The 19,121-nt window shown below is 41.0% G+C and overlaps 1 protein-coding gene across 1 annotated transcript in view; it reads left to right on the top strand.

The window, feature by feature from the left end:
• The first annotated feature begins 4,500 nt into the window (after positions 1-4,500).
• The window catches only part of LOC106571332 (transcription regulator protein BACH2), a 106,942-nt gene continuing 92,321 nt past the window's right edge, over positions 4,501-19,121 (top strand). The window contains exon 1 of the mRNA XM_014144275.2: positions 4,501-4,808. The gene's annotated coding sequence lies outside the window, so the exon portion shown is untranslated. The remainder of the gene's footprint in view (positions 4,809-19,121) is intronic.

The raw sequence follows: 19,121 nt of genomic DNA, 5'->3' as shown, positions 1-19,121 counted from the left end.
TAGCACAGCTTAAAACTGTTGTACTGATTAAAGAAGCAATAAAACTGGCCTTCTTTAGACTAGTTGAGTATCTGGAGCATCAGCATTTGTGGGTTCGATTACAGGCTCAAAATGGCCAGAAACAAATAACTTTCTTCTGAAAGTCATCAATCTATTCTTGTCCTGGAAAATGAAGGCTCTTCCATGCAAGAAATTGCCAAGAAACTGAAGATCTCGTACAGCGCTGTGTACGACTCCCTTCACGGAACAGCGCAAACTGGCTTTAACCAGAATAGAAAGAGAAGTGGGAGGCCCCGGTGCAGAACTGAGCAAAAGGACAAGTACATTAGAGTGTCTAGTTTGAGAAACAGGTGCCTCACAAGTCCTCAACTGGCAGCTTAGTACCAACAAAACACCAGACTCAACGTCAACAGTGACGAGGCGACTCCGGGATGCTGGCCTTCTAGGCAGAGTTCCTCTGTCCAGTGTCTTGTGTTCTTTTGCCCATCTTAATCTTTTCTTTTTATTGGCCAGTCTGAGATATGGTTTTTCATTGCAACTCGGATCAGGCACTAGGCTGTTTTTACCTAATATTATTCTTAGTTTTTAACGATTTTAACAAATACATAGTACAATGCTCCACAATGTCATATACGCTTCACAATCTATCAATACTCTGCAATATTGTGCTTCCAATGAGATATATTATATGGCTCTACAGTGTATGGTATTGGTTAGCAGTGTTATGGTGCGTTCGTAACCAAGTGGGAAGTGGGAATTTACCACATCTGGGAAAAATCCACTTGAATGGCCCTCCAACTGGTAATTACTAGTTAAATTAGCCACGAATCCCCTTGTGACAGTGGGAATGGAAGCTTGTGGTGTGCAACAGCGAAGGGCAATTGAATGCAAGATTCACACAAAAAAAATGAATTGTTCAACATTTGTTGCCCGTCTATCTATGGGTAACAGGGTTGACGTGTTATGCTCGATCCACTCAGTTTTTCTCTGCAAAACATCAGAAAATTGCCAAACAAAGTAGAACCAGCTCACCTGTTTTTACACTGTGATTTGACTGTTAGATGTTCAATGTTTCTTTTGAAATCAATATTTAAAAATAATAGTTACACCATATTAAAAGGAGAGTTCATGTGACAGGGTTGACCTTAAAATGAGGGACAGACATAAATGAATCCCTAATCACATTAAATAAATAATAATCTGCAGAAATGACTTTGTCAAAGCAGTGAAATAACTATGGATTTACAATGATGATGAAAACTTTGAGTATTTTTCAGGGTTAGTGGGTTAACATCTTCCTAGATGTCACAGAGGGTGCATGAATGCTGAATTTTGGCACTTTAGCATGTCTTTAATATTGAATATCAGATTTATTGAATGCTCCATGAGATCTATATTAAAGGGGTCTTCATTTCATTTAACAGGCTTTTAAAATTCAATATTGGTGCATTATTTCTACTTAACCTATTAATGAGATGCAAAAGGTACTCATTTCGTGGAGCGACCCAGTACACATTAAGTTCTGCCTGTTGTACGTTGGTTGCAACGTTCTCGTCAAGTTCGTTTATTTGCCACATGAAAGACATTGAGTCACTTCATGACCGATAATGTATCATGTTTGTAGTCATTTTTGTAGTCATTTAAATGCATGTTTGTGCTTTTGGTATGTGTCAAGTACAATAAAAAAAAGACAAAATAGATTGTTTCTGCGGTTAAACGTTCAGCTTGTACACTGCCAGTCATGCAGTCTTAAAGGAAAACTCAACCGAAAAACTATATTTAGGTATTTGTTTCATTAGTCCATTGTTGGTATAGTCCCAAAATTGTTTTGCATGTCAGCAATCAAGTTTTCAAGATATATAACTTTCAAAATACTGAAGAATTACAGCGGGTATGATGCAAAACGCAGCATTATATGATGCAAATGATTCATACTGACTGTATTTCTGTATTAGATGGATTTAATTGTAATTTTTTATAACAATCTAAAGAAAATATTATGTAATGTCAAAGTGAAAGCAAAATTCAAAAAAAATAAAACACTAACATACTTTGATTAGAAGAGTAACTAATTTATGCTTGCCTAAACAAAGGGGGTGAATACTTATGCAAAGACAATATTTTAGGTATTTATTTTGTATTCATTAGTAAAAATATGTCGAATTTTCTTTTCACTTTTGTGCAACTCAATGACCGCAAGAAAATGTCAAGGGACCATAGACTTTCTATAGGCACTACATTATGTATCCTATAAAAATTGTCTAATGCATCTAGCCTATTCTTTATTCGTTAAAAGGTAGAATTCTAAGTATTGTATTCAATTGAAAGGTTCAAATGGGGGGGTTGTTTGATTTTAATATCATCCTTTGTTAATCAATATATATTTATTCCACATCCTTTGTTAAACAATATATACTGCTCAAAAAAATAAAGGGAACACTTAAACAACACATCCTAGATCTGAATGAAAGAAACAATCTTATTAAATACTTTTTTCTTTACATAGTTGAATGTGCTGACAACAAAATCACACAAAAATAATCAATGGAAATACAATTTATCAACCCATGGAGGTCTGGATTTGGAGTCACACTCAAAATTAAAGTGGAAAACCACACTACAGGCTGATCCAACTTTGATGTAATGTCCTTAAAACAAGTCAAAATGAGGCTCAGTAGTGTGTGTGGCCCCCACGTGCCTGTATGACCTCCATACAACGCCTGGGCATGCTCCTGATGAGGTGGAGGATGGTCTCCTGAGGGATCTCCTCCCAGACCTGGACTAAAGCATCCGCCAACTCCTGGACAGTCTGTGGTGCAACGTGGCATTGGTGGATGGAGTGAGACATGATGTCCCAGATGTGCTCAATTGGATTCAGGTCTGGGGAACGGGCGGGCCAGTCCATAGCATCAATGCCTTCCTCTTGCAGGAACTGCTGACACACTCCAGCCACATGAGGTCTAGCATTGTCTTGCATTAGGAGGAACCCAGGCCAACCGCACCAGCATATGGTCTCACAAGGGGTCTGAGGATCTCATCTCGGTACCTAATGGCAGTCAGGCTACCTCTGGCGAGCACATGGAGGGCTGTGCGGCCCCCCAAAGAAATGCCACCCCACACCATGACTGACCCACCACCAAACCGGTCATGCTGGAGCATGTTGCAGGCAGCAGAACGTTCTCCACGGCGTCTCCAGACTCTGTCACGTCTGTCACGTGCTCAGTGTGAACCTGCTTTCATCTGTGAAGAGCACAGGGCGCCAGTGGAGAATTTGCCAATCTTGGTGTTCTCTGGCAAATGCCAAACGTCCTGCACGGTGTTGGGCTGTAAGCACAACCCCCACCTGTGGACGTCAGGCCCTCATACCACCCTCATGGAGTCTGTTTCTGACTGTTCGAGCAGACACATGCACATTTGTGGCCTGCTGGAGATCATTTTGCAGGGCTCTGGCAGTGCTTCTCCTGCTCCTCCTTGCACAAAGGCGGAGGTAGCAGTCCTGCTGCTGGGATGTTGCCCTCCTACGGCCTCCTCCACGTCTCCTGATGTACTGGCCTGTCTCCTGGTAGCGCCTCCATGCTCTGGACACTACGCTGACAGACACAGCAAACCTTCTTGCCATAGCTCGCATTGATGTGCCATCCTGGATGAGCTGCACTACCTGAGCCACTTGTGTGGGTTGTAGACTCCGTCTCATGCTACCACTAGAGTGAAAGCACCGCCAGCATTCAAAAGTGACCAAAACATCAGCCAGGAAGCATAGGAACTGAGAAGTGGTCTGTGGTCCCCACCTGCAGAACCACTCCTTCATTGGGGCTGTCTTGCTAATTGCCTTTAATTTCCACCTGTTGTCTATTCCATTTGCACAACAGCATGTGAAATGTATTGTCAATCAGTGTTGCTTCCTAAGTGGACAGTTTGATTTCACAGAAGTGTGATTGACTTGGAGTTACATTGTGTTGTTTAAGTGTTCTCTTTATTTTTTTGAGCAGTGTATATTTATTCCACAGGCCAAGACTGAGAGATAGGCTATAAAAAGGCGCTTATACCCTACCTATGCAAACTAATCAACAAAAGTTAGTCTCCTAAATGTAAATATTGTGCTGAATTTCACTTATGATTTCAACTTGAAGGTTTTATTTTGTATGTATTGAAATATCCATGTAAGCCTATTTCAGTGTCTTTGACTATGTGGATATCAGTTAAAACGTATATATATATATTTTTATTTGGAACAGTAACTATATGCCCATCATTGCAACTTTGTGTCATGTTCGTTAAATGCCTGGTATATTTGTTTCATTATTCCAATATACAACTGCCAACTGCTCATACAGACAGGGGCTGCTGAACAGATAGATGGAGGGTCGCGCTGTGCGTACTCACCATAGCTATTCACAAACCTCAACTGAGGACATTTTTTTGAGTATGTGGCTACTGCCCGGGGCACCAACGCAATCTGCACCGCGTAATGTTGTGAATGAGGGATAGAATGACGTCAGTGGCCGAATGTCAACAATGTAGCAATTGAGAGTAGGCGTTCCGTTCGAGTGTAACAAACAGCGGAGACTGAGCAGCACGCTGCGCAAGATCGTCACACACACTGACATTTGCTGAAGAAGAACAATAACCATTTTTATAACTACAAAACGTAATTTTTATAAAAATAAATAAACGAATAGTGTAAAGCAAACGTTTTCTCCCTGCAGCCGGGGGCTTTAGGAAACTGCAAGGAAGTCATCATGTGAAAAAAAAATTGTTAAACGGACAAAAGGGCTGGATTACAAGAAAAAAAAAGCGAAAGTTAAAAGGTGAGCTGCATGCATATGTCAACAAATTTACTGGAATGTGTTATCGAATGACTTAATTATTTAATTCCTGTGCAGTGCTCTAGTAGACTATAATATGTTTATAACGGCGAATGGAGTTCTTAACTTGTACGGTGAGTCGGCTGTTAATGCTTGGAGTTCGAAGCCATGAAAATGTCTCCCAATGAATACATCCGTTAATCTCTAATGCTTGGCGGTGTGCCTCAGATGTTTCGTCTGGTTGTAGCTATTTGTTTGGAGTGTGAATACTCCCTATTTAAGAGTGAAACGTAAGGCTACCACATCCAGTTATGATCTGAGTCAGTATAGTGTGCACTCCCTCCGATTTTAATGTTTTGCCACTGCAAAATGCATTGCTATCCCAGAGGAAGAGGAGGCGCGTCGGTGTGAGTGTCGGTGTCAGGCATGGCTCTTGTTTTCTCTGAGAGAAAATAAGCTGTCACTTGCAAAGGCCTTGACCTATTAAGGGGTCATGGCAAAGACAAAGACCGCCTGTCCGAGTTCCCCCCTTAATTCACTCCATGGCTTTCATCATGAATGAACTCGGACTAGATTCACATTTGTCAATGTGAATCTTGAAATGAGCATGGCCTACACATTAAAGATGACTATAATTAGGATTATAATAGCCTAATGATTATGCTTAGTTGACCTAGTAAGATATTATTATGCTATCTACTAATGATATAATATATTAAACTACCCCATGTGCTCCTGCGACGAAGCAGATTGTTCTTAAAAACGAGTTTTTACTCCTCTCAAACTTGAAAAATATTCTCTCACATTTAACAGCACAATGTGCTGCTTTTGAGTAATGAAAGCAATTTGTTCGATTGTGCAATTGACTGTAAAAACGATTAGCCATTACACTACACAATCCCCAATTAATCCACAATAAACCTTTACTGTGTAAGGACGGCGAGCCTTATTTGGTTTAGCAGCCAATTCAATTGGCTCGATTGTGCCATTTAAAGAACCAGAACACATATTTCCATGAAACCGGGGGAATGTGATCCCCCTCTCCATATTTACATAGTCCGACATAACTCAAGTTAAATTGAGGTTACATGTGTCTACAATAGTCCATATCCTACAGCAATGTGGCTGGAGAAACGATAGCCTACCTGCTGTAAACAAAGGCTGCGCCTTTACGCACAGAAGTCCTCATGCTTTGTCTTTGCTCACTTTGCATTGGCAACAATGTGGAGGGAATTATTGACATTATAAATATTTCGCCTATTGCCCATAATTTCATTATTCATATCCAGTGTTTTTGTTAAAGTTTTATTGACGGTGGTGATAGGCTTATTGGTGCAGTGACTTGGCGGCTTTGTCCTCATCTTAAAATCACCGACCGAAAGAGGCTATCGTTCGTGCGTTAGGCTACTATAGGCTACACACCTGCTCTGCATAGGCTGCGACCACGTTTGCTGCGCGATGCTGTAATGTAATAAGAATGTGTCGTCGGAGTGTGTTCTCTCCACGCCGCACAAGCCTATCTGGGAATGCAATGCGTCATGCTTTGGCTATTTCCAAACTTAAAAGTATGACACAATACGATAGCCTTACAACAAAACAAAAAACGAAACCTTAATCTAACATCCTCCGTGTGTTGTCCACAGTGAGAGGATCTCTGAAAAATATGCGTTGCGCTTCGAATGATGCTGACATTTTAATGCAGTGATACAGCAGTTTGTATATAGTGCCTAGGATACTGGAATGACAATGCGCACCTAGACATTCCTTTGTCTAGTGATGTAGAACTGCTGATGCCATGCTATCACAACGGTGGCTGATTGTGCCACGAGTGTGCGCATCGAACATATTTTTAAGTGATGATTCATGATTTGGACTCATGTATGGCATTCTAAAAACTAATTTTCCATTAAATGTCTCAACGCTTCATTATAACACTATTACAGCATATAGGCGTATCTAATTTAATTCAATTTATCCTGTTCTTGAACCAAGAAACAACAATAGAAAAATAAATACTTTTCAACTATTCCTCTTTCACATAGGTAACATTGATGCACATTGTATCAATCAATATAGCAATTTATAGCATGTGCGTAATCATCTGCTGCAGATATGACGCCATTGTTCTATAGGCTCGCCTTTATCTTCGGTAGACCTAGGCTACATGTGCATGCTTTCACTAATTTAGTCAGTGTACTGTACGCTTCACGTTCCCGATGAATCTGAATCTATAATTCGAGGCAATGTTGACAGTGAATCTCTTGGCTGGATACAGTAGCATATGATGCAATATCACACAAAAACCTACAACATCTACCATATAACCTATTTCGATACAGCCGAAGATACATTTGATTTGGTTGGAACATTTCATTTCCGTATAATGTTGTTTTGGTTTTGAATCCATTGCATTATTGTTATTTTTAGGAGATTCAGTTACTTCTATTACCTACAGTAAAACAAAGCTATTAGAAAAAAACATACTTTATGCCAATATTATTTACAGTTCACATTTTAGTCATTTAGCAGACGCTGTAAGTCACTCTTATCCAGAGTGACTTACAGGAGCAATTAGGGTTATTAAATGTAATTAAAACAACCAATGGAAACATGTTATGGTTCTCTGAGTTAAGCTAAGAGAGCCCTCCAAATTTACTGACTGTATCCGAATACCCATACTAGCATACTAAATAGTATGCGAAAAAATAAAGTGTTATGTAACATTATGAAAATAGTACTCCGAATGCGCCATCTAATACGACATTGTGTTGACTCACGCAATTCGTTCATTTTGGTAAAGCGGGTCAATGTATCTGATTATCAGCTGTTGTCAGACACGGAGTCGGAAAATACGAGAGAATTCTACTAGATCAAACGACGAAATTCGGGCACGACCGATGATTCATGAAATCGCACTTTTGTCAAGAGGTTATGATTAAGAATAGCACTACTTTTCATGACTATTGTCGAATAATCAATACATCAAAAAACCTATGTTTTGATGTATTACGGCATCTAGATATTATGTAGATTAATGTACACCTGAAGGAAAGGAACTGTATGTTAGAAAATAAATAGGTCGTTTTTATGAGGTAACAATCAACAGGCAATATAATATATCTGTCATGAGAAAGTCTTCACACATGCACCTTTGTTTTTGGCATCATTAAGGGATCGTTTGCATCCCTCCAGGCATTTGAGTTACCCTTACCAGCGAAAACTCAACATCTCTAATCACAGCCTTGAGTAGAAAAAAACATGTTCCCATAGTTCTCCACGTCAGCACAAAGGCATGTTTGACTGGGCCCCAGCCAGTGGGAGCCATAGATGGGACTGCGCTGCTGGGAGAAATCTAAGATTCTGCAACTCAGACCTAGGGCTTTTGTTTTTTTCCCTCCCTCTCCACTCTCAGTCATTCTCCCCTCTCTCTTTTCTCTCTCTCTTTTCTCTCTCTCTTTTCTCTCTCTCTTTTCTCTCTCTCTCTCTCTCTCTCTCTCTCTCTCTCTCTCTCTCTCTCTCTTTTATCTCTTTCTCTCTTTTATCTATATCTCTCGCTCTATTTTCTCTCTCTTTCATCCCTTTCTCTCTTTTCTCTCTCGCTCTCTCTCTCTCTTATCTCTCTCTGTTTTCTCTCGCTCTCTCTTTTATCTCTCTTTTCTTTCTCTCTTTTATGTCTCTCTCTTTTATCTCTATCAATCTCTATCTGTCTGTATCTCTCTCTCCTGGGTGTTTTGTTCCTCCTCTCTTTTATTGCTCTCTCTCTTTTATCCCTCTCTCTTTTCTCTCTTTCTCTCTCTCTTACTGCTCTCTCTCTTCTCTCGCTCTCTCTTTTCTCCCTCTCTTTTATCTCTCTCTTTATTTTTTCTCCCTCTCTTTTAACTCTCTCTTTTATCTTTCTCTCTCTCCCCTGGGTGTTTCATTCCTCCTCTTTTATCTCTCTCTCTCTCTCTTTTCTCTCTTTCTCTTTTCTCTCTCTCTCTCTCTTTCTTTTCTTTCTCTCTCTCTCTCTCTCTCTCTCTCTCTCTCTCTCTCTCTCTCTCTCTCTCTCTCTCTCTCTCATGGGTGTTTCGTTCCTCCTCTCCCACTATCCAGGGCAGTGATGCTTACTGTCATTATCACTCACCATGTGAAATCAGACTTCATTATCATGCCAGACCCACCTCCGTCTGCCCTGCCTGCCTCTCACTGTGTTCCCTTCACTTCACTGTGTGAAGAGAGACAGAGTGCCAAAAAGCTATCACACACAAAACGCTACAGGCACGATACTGATTGCTCTGTTTTGGTTGGAGTTTTTATACTGCCTGCGTGAGATTATCAAGACTCCTAAATCACCCCGGTGACTGCGTCATCAGACTATCTGTGATGATCTGCTGTAGTATGCCAGGCTGAGAGTGACTGAGAGTGACCCCACCATGTGGCCTCAGGCCTTGAGGAGGCTGGCCCACGCAGACAGTTAACTCAGTGCCCATTGGGAACCCATCCTGTGGTCATTCATTACTTTTTAATTGTTCAAAACGGATTTCAACAAACTAAGTTACTCACATCTCGTCTGAATTGGGTTGAAGTTAAAACAACAGGGAAGGTGGGGGACCTATAGGAAGTGTGAATTAGTGACTATCTCGGCGGTACCATGTCACCGAAGGAAGCACTCATTGTGTAAACGAGTAGACATCCATTCAAGTGAATCATAGTAATACCGAGGCCTTTCAGATCACATTGCAGTAATCTCTCTGTTTAAAAGCTGTGTGCTTGGAGGTGCTGTGTGCTTGGAGGTGCTGTGTGCTTGGAGGTGCTGTGTGCTTGGAGGTGCTGTGTGCTTGGCTCGGCTGTGTGCTTGGAGGTGCTGTGTGCTTGGCTCGGCTGTGTGCTTGGAGGTGCTGTGTGCTTGGCTCGGCTGTGTCCTTGGAGGTGCTGTGTGCTTGGCTCGGCTGTGTGCTTGGAGGTGTCCTCCTTACATTGTTGGATCCTCTGGTTTCCTGTGTAAAGCGTATAGAGCGCTGCAGGAGTATGAGACGCGAGCGTGGTAAAGCCAGCGCAGCTGCCGTCTGGACACGGTGAGTCCCTCACACAAAATGCGCCAGCACAGGAGTGCTCTCTCTCTGTGGTGAGAAAAGACGCTGCCAAGGAGTGTGATTTCAGTGCTCTCAGCCTCAAGTGTCACTCTTAAGAGACTCAATGATCAGCTCTTATCTAAGGGCGAAGCCATGAATATCATGCCAAAGGACTTATTTAAAGTTCCTGTCAGCTCCAACACTCAGTTGTTTTATCTTCACAATTGCTGTTGTTACAATTTATTGGTGATGGGATACCAGTGTGCTTATTACATGGGAAGTCAATACCTCAATGTAGCATTTCCTGTCCAGTTCCATTTAAATGAAACCACTTTTATAGTTCCACTTGTAGATGTGAAGCATACCCTCAGACCTGTGTAGTGATAGCATTCATAACCCAGTGTCATGTTTTCATCAGCCCTACCACTGTGTGTGGTCCTCATCTCTTAAGCATCAGAGGACTTGGGAGACGTATGTAATAAAAGTCCTTTTTTTGTATATATACCACATCAAGAGCCTCAGCTGTGCCTATATGTCCGACTGTCTCAACAGCAGCACATTTACAGTCCAACATGCACCAGGCAGGCAGGCAGCCAATGGCATTGACTCTTTACCAGAACCACTACCAGCTAAGGAAGGGCCAAAAAGCAAATTACCCAGTGTGTCTTGGGAGTAGTTGCAATTTAGTCAACAAACCTCTGTCTGCATTTTCTTTCATTTCCTAAAAGTTCCTTAGAGTTTCTAAGATGCCTTTTCCATATTTAGAGCAAAGCAAAGCACCCAGTTTGGTTCCAGGTGTTATGTCTACTCTCTGGGAGGCCTGCTCTCATAGTGGTGATGACATGCATGTTACACACCTTATCAAATTAGACATGTTTTGCAACAAATTTGAGGCAGAGAAAACTGGATTTTGTCTGGCATGGTTTACCTGATTGGGAACTCAGTAGATAGTATAAGTAATCTCCTCCTAGTTACAGTTACAGCCATGCCCCCCCCGCCTGTTAGCGTTTTCCCTCTGCAGCTGTTGAATCACATGTGGAGAGGAACCGGAGGCCTTCTGACCAATGACCGACCACTCACATATATCCAACCCAGTCAACCTCCCATTACCAAACCTACCCGCTTACTGTACTTAATCCTTACTGTACTTAATCCTTACTGGACTTAATCCTTACTGTACTTAATCCTTACTGTACTTAATCCTTACTTGACTTAATCCTTACTGTACTTAATCCATACTTGACTTAATCCTTACTGTACTTAATCCTTATTTGACTTAATCCTTACTGTACTTAATCCATACTTGACTTAATCCTTACTGTACTTAATCCTTACTTGATTTAATCCTTACTGTACTTTAACCTTACTTGACTTAATCCCTTCAGTTCCTAGTGGAACAAAGGGCCCCAACAGTCCCTTTTTACAGTATCTAGACATATTCTCTTAGTCACGCATCGGCCTGTCTCTAACTTACTTCATGCATCCCCATTCACTACTTGTTTTACACTGCTCCTACTTTTCTCTTAACTAGTTTGAAAGCATGAGTCTGGCAGCCTACTTACTCTATTTGTAAAGTTTACCCTCTATCTCTGTCTGATTCTGTTAGCCCACTGCCTGACACAATGTCAGACACAAGAATGCTTTTCTGTTGTCTTCCTTTCCAGTCTGAGGTCATATCCTTACTCTTATGTCTGTGACAATCTCTTTTGTTCTGTTAGTCTTCAGCATTACAGGACTTATTGTTGTGCAGCGAAATCTACCACTTGTCGATGACGGTGTGCCAAAAAGCTCATTTGTGAGCTTTAAGCAGAGTTGAGCTCTATCTCTGTGCAGTGCCTACACAACCCTGCGAGGGAGCGCATGGGAGTCACGTTAGTGTCACTGTGGCGTTTGTCGGCACACATGAGTCACAGGGCTTCTGCATGTCAACATCATGCTCTGTCTTAATATAACCTGGATGCACTCTCTGTCTGCATGGATGATCAACACAGAGGTGGAAAACATGACATTTTGAATGGAAAAAATGGAACACAGACAATTTGACACAGAGACAGATGAATGCTCTGGTGTTGGTTATTACTCTATAGTAAATGTGAAAAATATCAATTTATATATGTAAAATTGAATTTGAGTGATGCAATAGAGCGGCAAAATAAAACAAATGAGCAGTCCACAGGCTGAATATCATCAAATATCCACAGATGTCAATATTTACATCATCTTCATTTCACCAGGGATACGGTATTAGGTGTTGAGGTATTCCTTCACTTCCTTCACCTTGGCAACCCTTTTCATCATCCCATTCCTCACATTTCTGCCAACAACAATTCTTATGCAAAAATGTGGATATTTGTCGTGTACACTTGCGTGCTCTCTCTCTCTCTCCCTCTCTCTCTTTCTCTCTGAGCCTTATTAAATTACAAAGGTTTTGTTGTTGTTTTCGGTAAGTTATAACAATATTGGTTGAAAGCCTGATTGAACTCGAGTTCCAGGCTCGCTAGAGGGCCCGACGATTCCTGCCAAGGTCATTTTGTTTTCCCTCTTTTCACATGCTTCTCCTTAGTCTATGGGAAAAAGGAGCAGCAATCTGTCAAGCACTTGAGATTGGAAGGTATTTAAAACAATCAATGGATTCCTGGTAAGAGGAGTGAGGTCAGTGTTTTAGGGAAGGGGAGAGAGAGAGAGAGAGAGAGAGAGAGAGAGGAAAGAAGGGGTGACCCCTGTGGCAGGAGATGACCCTGTGGTGGGCTGTTGTTGTCTGTCTGCCAGACCCAGGCACAGGGCCAGTCAGCCAGTACTGTGAACTCTAAGGTAACACTGGCTATGGCAAAGGTCACCATTCCTGCTAGATGGATTTATTTGAACTGCTTTGCACATCAGAATTGCCCGCCAAAAACAAAACATTCCCTGTGTGTATGTGAGGGGATGTAAACACAGAGCTCCAACATCTGTATCTGATGATGAACACTGTGTTAATAATAATGAGGCCCTTTCTCCAGAGTCAGGATAAACAAGGCAGGATGTAATAATGATTATCTACAAATCAACTTTCTGCAACTTTTCTTTATTTGTTTTCATGTGTAGGCTATTTCATTGATTTCCCCCTGCAGTTATACAAGCTGCAAGGAAGAATGTACTGTAGAAACATTTCATACTTATGATCATACAGTTACTGTTAGTTATTCAAGAACAGTTTGAAATGTGTATCAATCAAACGGTCATTAATTCCAAGAAATTCAGAATAATATTTTCATTAAAACCATCACTGCCGAAGTTGTGGAGTGCAAAACTCCCCAAACACCCTGGTAGCGTGGTTTTGGCTACAGTTGTTGATGTAGCTAGTGTTTGTGAGAGTGGGGGGTTGGGGATCTGCATCCTGTGAGACTTGCACAGGTGGTTGGGAGGAGGGAGGAAGGGTGGAGGAAAAGGTGGGCGTGGAGGAGCAGGGGTGTAGTGCCCACTTCCTGTTGAAATACTGTAAACCAGTTGGCTTACGGCCAGCTCAACAGGATTTGTCTTGGGGTGGCTGCTCTCTCTCCACCACACAATAGGCTGCCATTGGTTGAGAGGCTTTGTGTGGTGGCTTAGCTCATTGTGTCTTGTACTTGATTAAAAAAAACAAGTGTTGCAAAGAAAAACACATTCTGAACAAAACATTTAACTCTCCCATCAAGAAAAAGATTAAACAACAATATACTATTACAATTCTGCAAGTTATTACATATGAATATTTACCTCTCAAAAATGTGCATGTTTTTTCAAGAGAAAACGAAATTTAATGGTCCAATGCAGCAAATACATTTTTTTTTTGTAAACAATTAAGTACCTTACTGTGATTGTTTTCTATTAAAATGGTCAAAAAGAAACAAAAATAGATTCTTAGCGAAGAGCAATTTCTCAAGCAAAAATGATGCTAGGACTGTCGGGGAGTGGTCTGAGTGGGTTATTGGCAGAGAGCTTTGGAACCCTCTTTCTTATTGGTCTATTAACCAATAGATGTCCCCAGGCAGGCCAAAACGCCATCTTACCAAAACAGGCTGAAATTTCAGCCGGTCTTTTCAAACAGTTCTTACACTAAAGGGGCATTATCATTATTTTCACAATTTCACAGTATTATTCCAACCTCATAGGGTGGAAAGATACAGTGAGTGCACAAAACATTAAGAACACCTTCCCAGTGTTGCCATGTCAAAACACCCTGGGGTTCGATCCCAGGCTGTGCCATTACCAGCCGTGACCGGGAGTCCCATAGGGTGACGCACAATTGGCCCAGTATCGTCCGAGTTAGGGGAGGGTTTGGCTGGGGGAGCTTTACTTAGCTCATCGTGCTCTAGCGACTCCTTGTGGCGGGCCGGTTGCCTGCAGGCTGACTGCGGTCGTCAGTTGAACGGTGTTTCCTCCAACACATTGGTGCGGCTGGCTTTCGGGTTAAGCGGGCGGGTGTTAAGAAGCGCGGTTTGGCAGGTCATGTTTTGGAGGACGCATGACTCGACCTTCGCCTCTCCCGAGCCTGTTGGGGAGTTGCAGCGATAAGACAAGATCGTAGTCACGAATTTGAGGAAAAAAAGGGGGTAGAAAGTACTTTATAATAATGAACACCTTCCTAATATTGAGTTGCACCCTCCCCCCAGGGATGCTGGCTCATGTTGACTCCAATGCTTCCCACAGTTGTGTCCAGTTGGCTGGATGTCCTTTGGGTGGTAGACCATTTTTAATACACTTGGGAAACTGTTGAGCATGAAAAACCCAGCAGCGTTGCAGTTCTTGACACAAACCGGTACACCTGGCACCTACTACCATACCCCATTCAAAAGCACTTACTGTAAATCTTTTGTCTTGCCCATTCACCCTCTGAATGGCACACATAGACAATCCATGTCTAAATTGTCTCATGGCTTAAAAATCCTTCTTTAACCTGTCTCCTCCCCTTCATACAGTTGTTTGATTTGAATTGGATTTAACAAGTGACATTGATAAGGATCATAGCTTTCACCTTGATTCACCTGGTCAGCCTATGTCATGGAAAGAATGTTTTGTGTTCTTAATGTTTTGTGAACTCAGTATATATACAAATAAAGTCTTCATTTGTTTTTTCTCCTTTTGAATTTCCTTGAAGTTGACCTTAAATCCAAAGGGGATATACAGGTAACTGCCAAAATAAAGGAAACACTTAAGGGATACAAATTATATTGAAAGCACGTGCTTCCACACAGGTTTGGTTCCTGAGTTAATTAAGCAATTACCATTCCATCATACTTAGGGTCATGTATAGAAATTCCCAGTTGCCCTTTATTTTGGCTACCATGGCTAGAAGAAGAGATCTCAGTGACTTTTAAAGAGGGGTCTCAAAGGAGCATAGGGGTTTTAAAGTGTGTGTCTGTGTGTTAGTCACTATATCTCAACCCAATTGAACACTTATGGGAGATTCTGGAATGGTGCCTGAGACAGCATTTTCCACAACCATCAACAAAACATCAAATGATGGAATTTCTTGTGGAAGAATGGTGTCACATCCCTCGCAATAGAGCTCCAGACACTTGTAGAATCAATGCCAAGGCACATTAAAGCTGTTCTGGCAGCTCTTGGTGGCCCAACGCCCTATTAAGACACTTTATGTTGGCATTTCCTTTTTTTGGGCAGTTACGTATATATAGGTTTTAGATGATAAAGGTTTTTCCTGGAAGAATGTTGAAGGATGTTGCATGGAAAACCACCCCCACTGTTACAAAGATCCACATCTAAGCTTTGATGTTTACTTTTGACCATCGTCCTTAACTCAATTTTCATTCCGTTATCTAAAGCCATGTCTAGAAGTTGTTGTTGAAATTTATGTTCTACACTTTGTATTCACGAAATCATGCTTTACACAAATAAATATAGTATTTTGAGTCGTTTAATAGTCACACATTTCTAATCAGCTACAACTGCAGTACATATGTTTTATCTAGATAGACGTTTAAAAATCTTCTATGGTTTGATAGACAGGTGGCAATATTGCAGAAGTGTGTTGGAATGATGTGTATTTTGTTTATTGAGCTGTATTGTATGTTCTCTCTATGTGCATAAAGGTCACAGATCATTTCTGGGGTTTGCTTGTTCATTAATTATAATCCACATAGTAATTCCCTTTTCTTATTGCTGCAGGATTATTTTCCTGCTGTAGCAAATTAGCTCAAATTAAGATCCTACATATGTAAAATCCATGCTTGTCTCTATCTGAGTTCTGCTATTGACTCTATGGAAGAAAGACAATGACAACCAACAAAATACAAAAAGTATGTTTTATACCACAATCATACATTGTAATTTCTAGTGAAAAAACGTAAGATTACCATCAAAATAGAATAATACTGGATGAATTCACTTGATCATTTTGTAGTATGATCAATTGTAAATTGTTTGTATCTATGGCCACATCATTAATACTTGCATTTTTTCCTCACTCATTCTCCAGACAATAGCTCCACTTGCCGCAGCTTTTCCATCACCAAGAGATGAAGTAGCATTTTATTGCTACTTTGACAATAACGTCTACAGACTATGTTGAATTTACCAGTATTGTGCTGTGTTCATAAAGTCATGTTCATCAGCACATGTTTTTACTTGTTCATATTCTAAATGTGATGTTAAAAATGTACATGACCAGTTGCCTAGCTTATGGACCATATCAGAAGAAACACTGAATTAGACAGGTCTATCTAACGTAACTCATGGATCTTTGGATCGATAGTATTTGGATCGATAGTATTTGGATCGATAGTGCCACCTGCATGAACGGCTTTAGTAGCAGGCGTTTAGATCGATTACTGTAGCATCATATCCCTTTCATCTCTAACGCAGAGACTGTCTCTGGAGGGGAGGAAGTGAATTGGTCCTCATTATGCTTAGCATGCACTTTTAGGTTAGCTTAGCGCTCTCTTATTCAACTCATACTTCTCATTGTGATCTGATTGAACAGGGTAAACTTCATAATGTGTACACTGTGCACATGCTGCACTTTCACTTTACAGGTTCTCTACATGGGTTTATCCTGACCATAATGTCTTCTGCGTATTTCAATGTGTGCATGAACAATATGTTTTATCTAGAATACGAGTTACTTCACATGAGGATCTGTGTAGCATTGCATAGTTAGTGTGATTCATCAAGAAATTGCTATCAATCCAGTGACGTCTGAGTCCCAGCATACTATGTCATATTGTGGATAAGTTTCCAGCCTTAATCACCTTTCTTGGTTCAGTGGTTTGATTATCATGCACTGTCAACAATGTTACATATTATAGAGGCAGTACAAGCTGATTCAAATCTTCTTCAATTTGATTTATATTTGACATTTTTGTCATTTAGCAGACACTTTTCTCCATGCCTCGTTGGTGGACATCAGCGTTAAAACTGTTGACAGTTCAGATCTTTTGTTGATATAACGTGATGATGGTACAGCTTTTATCAGATTTTGGTTTGAAGGGGAAATTATGGTGTAACATCACTACGTATGCACATCCGTGCTTTGTGCGTTTGAGTTTGACATGTTTTATTTCAGTTGTGATAAGATGGATGGTTAGATTGACATCATACGTATTTGGTGGCAAGTTTTTGTTATTGGTCTGGGCCATACGCCAATGGGAAATTCTACTGAGAGGTGTGTGTGTGTGTGTGTGTGTGTGTGTGTGTGTGTGTGTGTGTGTGTGTGTGTGTGTGTGTGTGTGTGTGTGTGTGTGTGTGTGTGTGTGTGTGTGTGTGTGTGTGTGTGTGTGTGTGTGATACATGAGAGCTTTCCTGTCTTTGGGGAAGCCCACACGACAGACCCCTGAGCTGCCAATCAAATGACTGGCACAACACCTTTACATAGCGGTCCGACTGGTGTTGTAGAAACTGCTGCTGGTGAATGACTTGTTACTGATCACTATCACCATGGAAGACAAACCTGTAAGTACCTGACTTGTTAATCACTCTGTGTTTACTTTTGTTGTCAAAGTACCATTTATGTTGTCAAGGAAGATGTTCTTATGTTTTACAGCAAAGTGTTTTTGTGGTCACAATGTGTGAAGACGACATGTTATCGATCCTTTGATGATAACGTCTACAGACTATGTTGAATTTACCAGTTATCTAGTAGTATTGTGTTCATAAAGTCATATTCATCAGCACGTGTTTTTACTTGTTCATATTCTAAATGTGATGACCAGTTGCCTAGCTTATGAACCATATCAGAAGAAACACGGAATAAATTAGTAATTCATGGATCTTTGGTTTACGGTAAAGCTGGGAGGAAAGACCTTGAGCCACAAACCTCTTGTAGTCTCTAGGAATTCCTCCCAACGTTGAACTGTGTTGTGAAGTGTTAGTTGACAGAGTTCAGTGAATACATATATAAAAGTGAAGACATATACAAAAACAATTTGCAAAGGAAATTAAATGCTTTTTCTACTTTAACCAATTCCCTCCATTTTAATATTTAAATCCTGATATAAGATCCCATTGAACATATGTTTTGAAAAAAGGGGAACTTATGACTTGTTAATGTCAAAGTGGCAAAGTTAATGGCAAAGTGTGACTGCTCAATCCCTTTATGAACGGTCTTCAGTGTGCAATGTATGCATATAGAGTCAAGGCTCATATCCCCTCTTTATTATTGGACTATTAGTAGCACAATGGGTTCCTGTGTCTCGCTACTGTTAGTCTCAGAGTCAAGGTTTGTGGCTTAGAACTAATGCTGTAGCTAATGCCATCATAGTAGGAGTACAACTCATAAGTGTGCTTAGCCCCGGACCACGTGGAGGGCAGGCAGGATGCTGTGTAACATGGCTAAGACCTGCTCAGAGTAAATGCTAGTGCCTGGCGAGGCCTGGCTTCTAAACTTGTCAGTCACAGTCTCAACCCAAAAGTTCTGATGAAAAAGTTTAGAAACCGTTGACGTATGTTGTATTCAAGGACTTAGGCCTATTCCATGATGCCTATCTTGCAAAGCAGCCTCTTTTTGAGTAATTTAACCATATAATTCAAGTGCAGATGCCTGTGATTTAAAAAAGTGACATTAGGCCGTCGCTTGGATTCCTTGAATGTCTCAGAAGTATCCATATGCACTGTACAAGCAGCAGTCTGCCTGTCTGGCTCCCATGGTGCACCTCTTCTCATCCAACATGGGGAAGGCAGTGAAAGAGGCCATTGTTCTTGTCACTCTGAGGCATGTTGCATGCACTTATGACACTGAGTGGGAGAAATTATGCCCATTATAAATCTGGAATGTTTTTGAATCAATCAATTG

The sequence above is a fragment of the Salmo salar genome, chromosome ssa15, assembly GCF_905237065.1.
Source record: "Salmo salar chromosome ssa15, Ssal_v3.1, whole genome shotgun sequence".
NCBI lineage: Eukaryota > Metazoa > Chordata > Actinopteri > Salmoniformes > Salmonidae > Salmo > Salmo salar.
The sequence above is the reverse complement of the archived record's forward strand: the minus strand, read 5'-3'. Positions and strand labels throughout refer to the sequence as shown.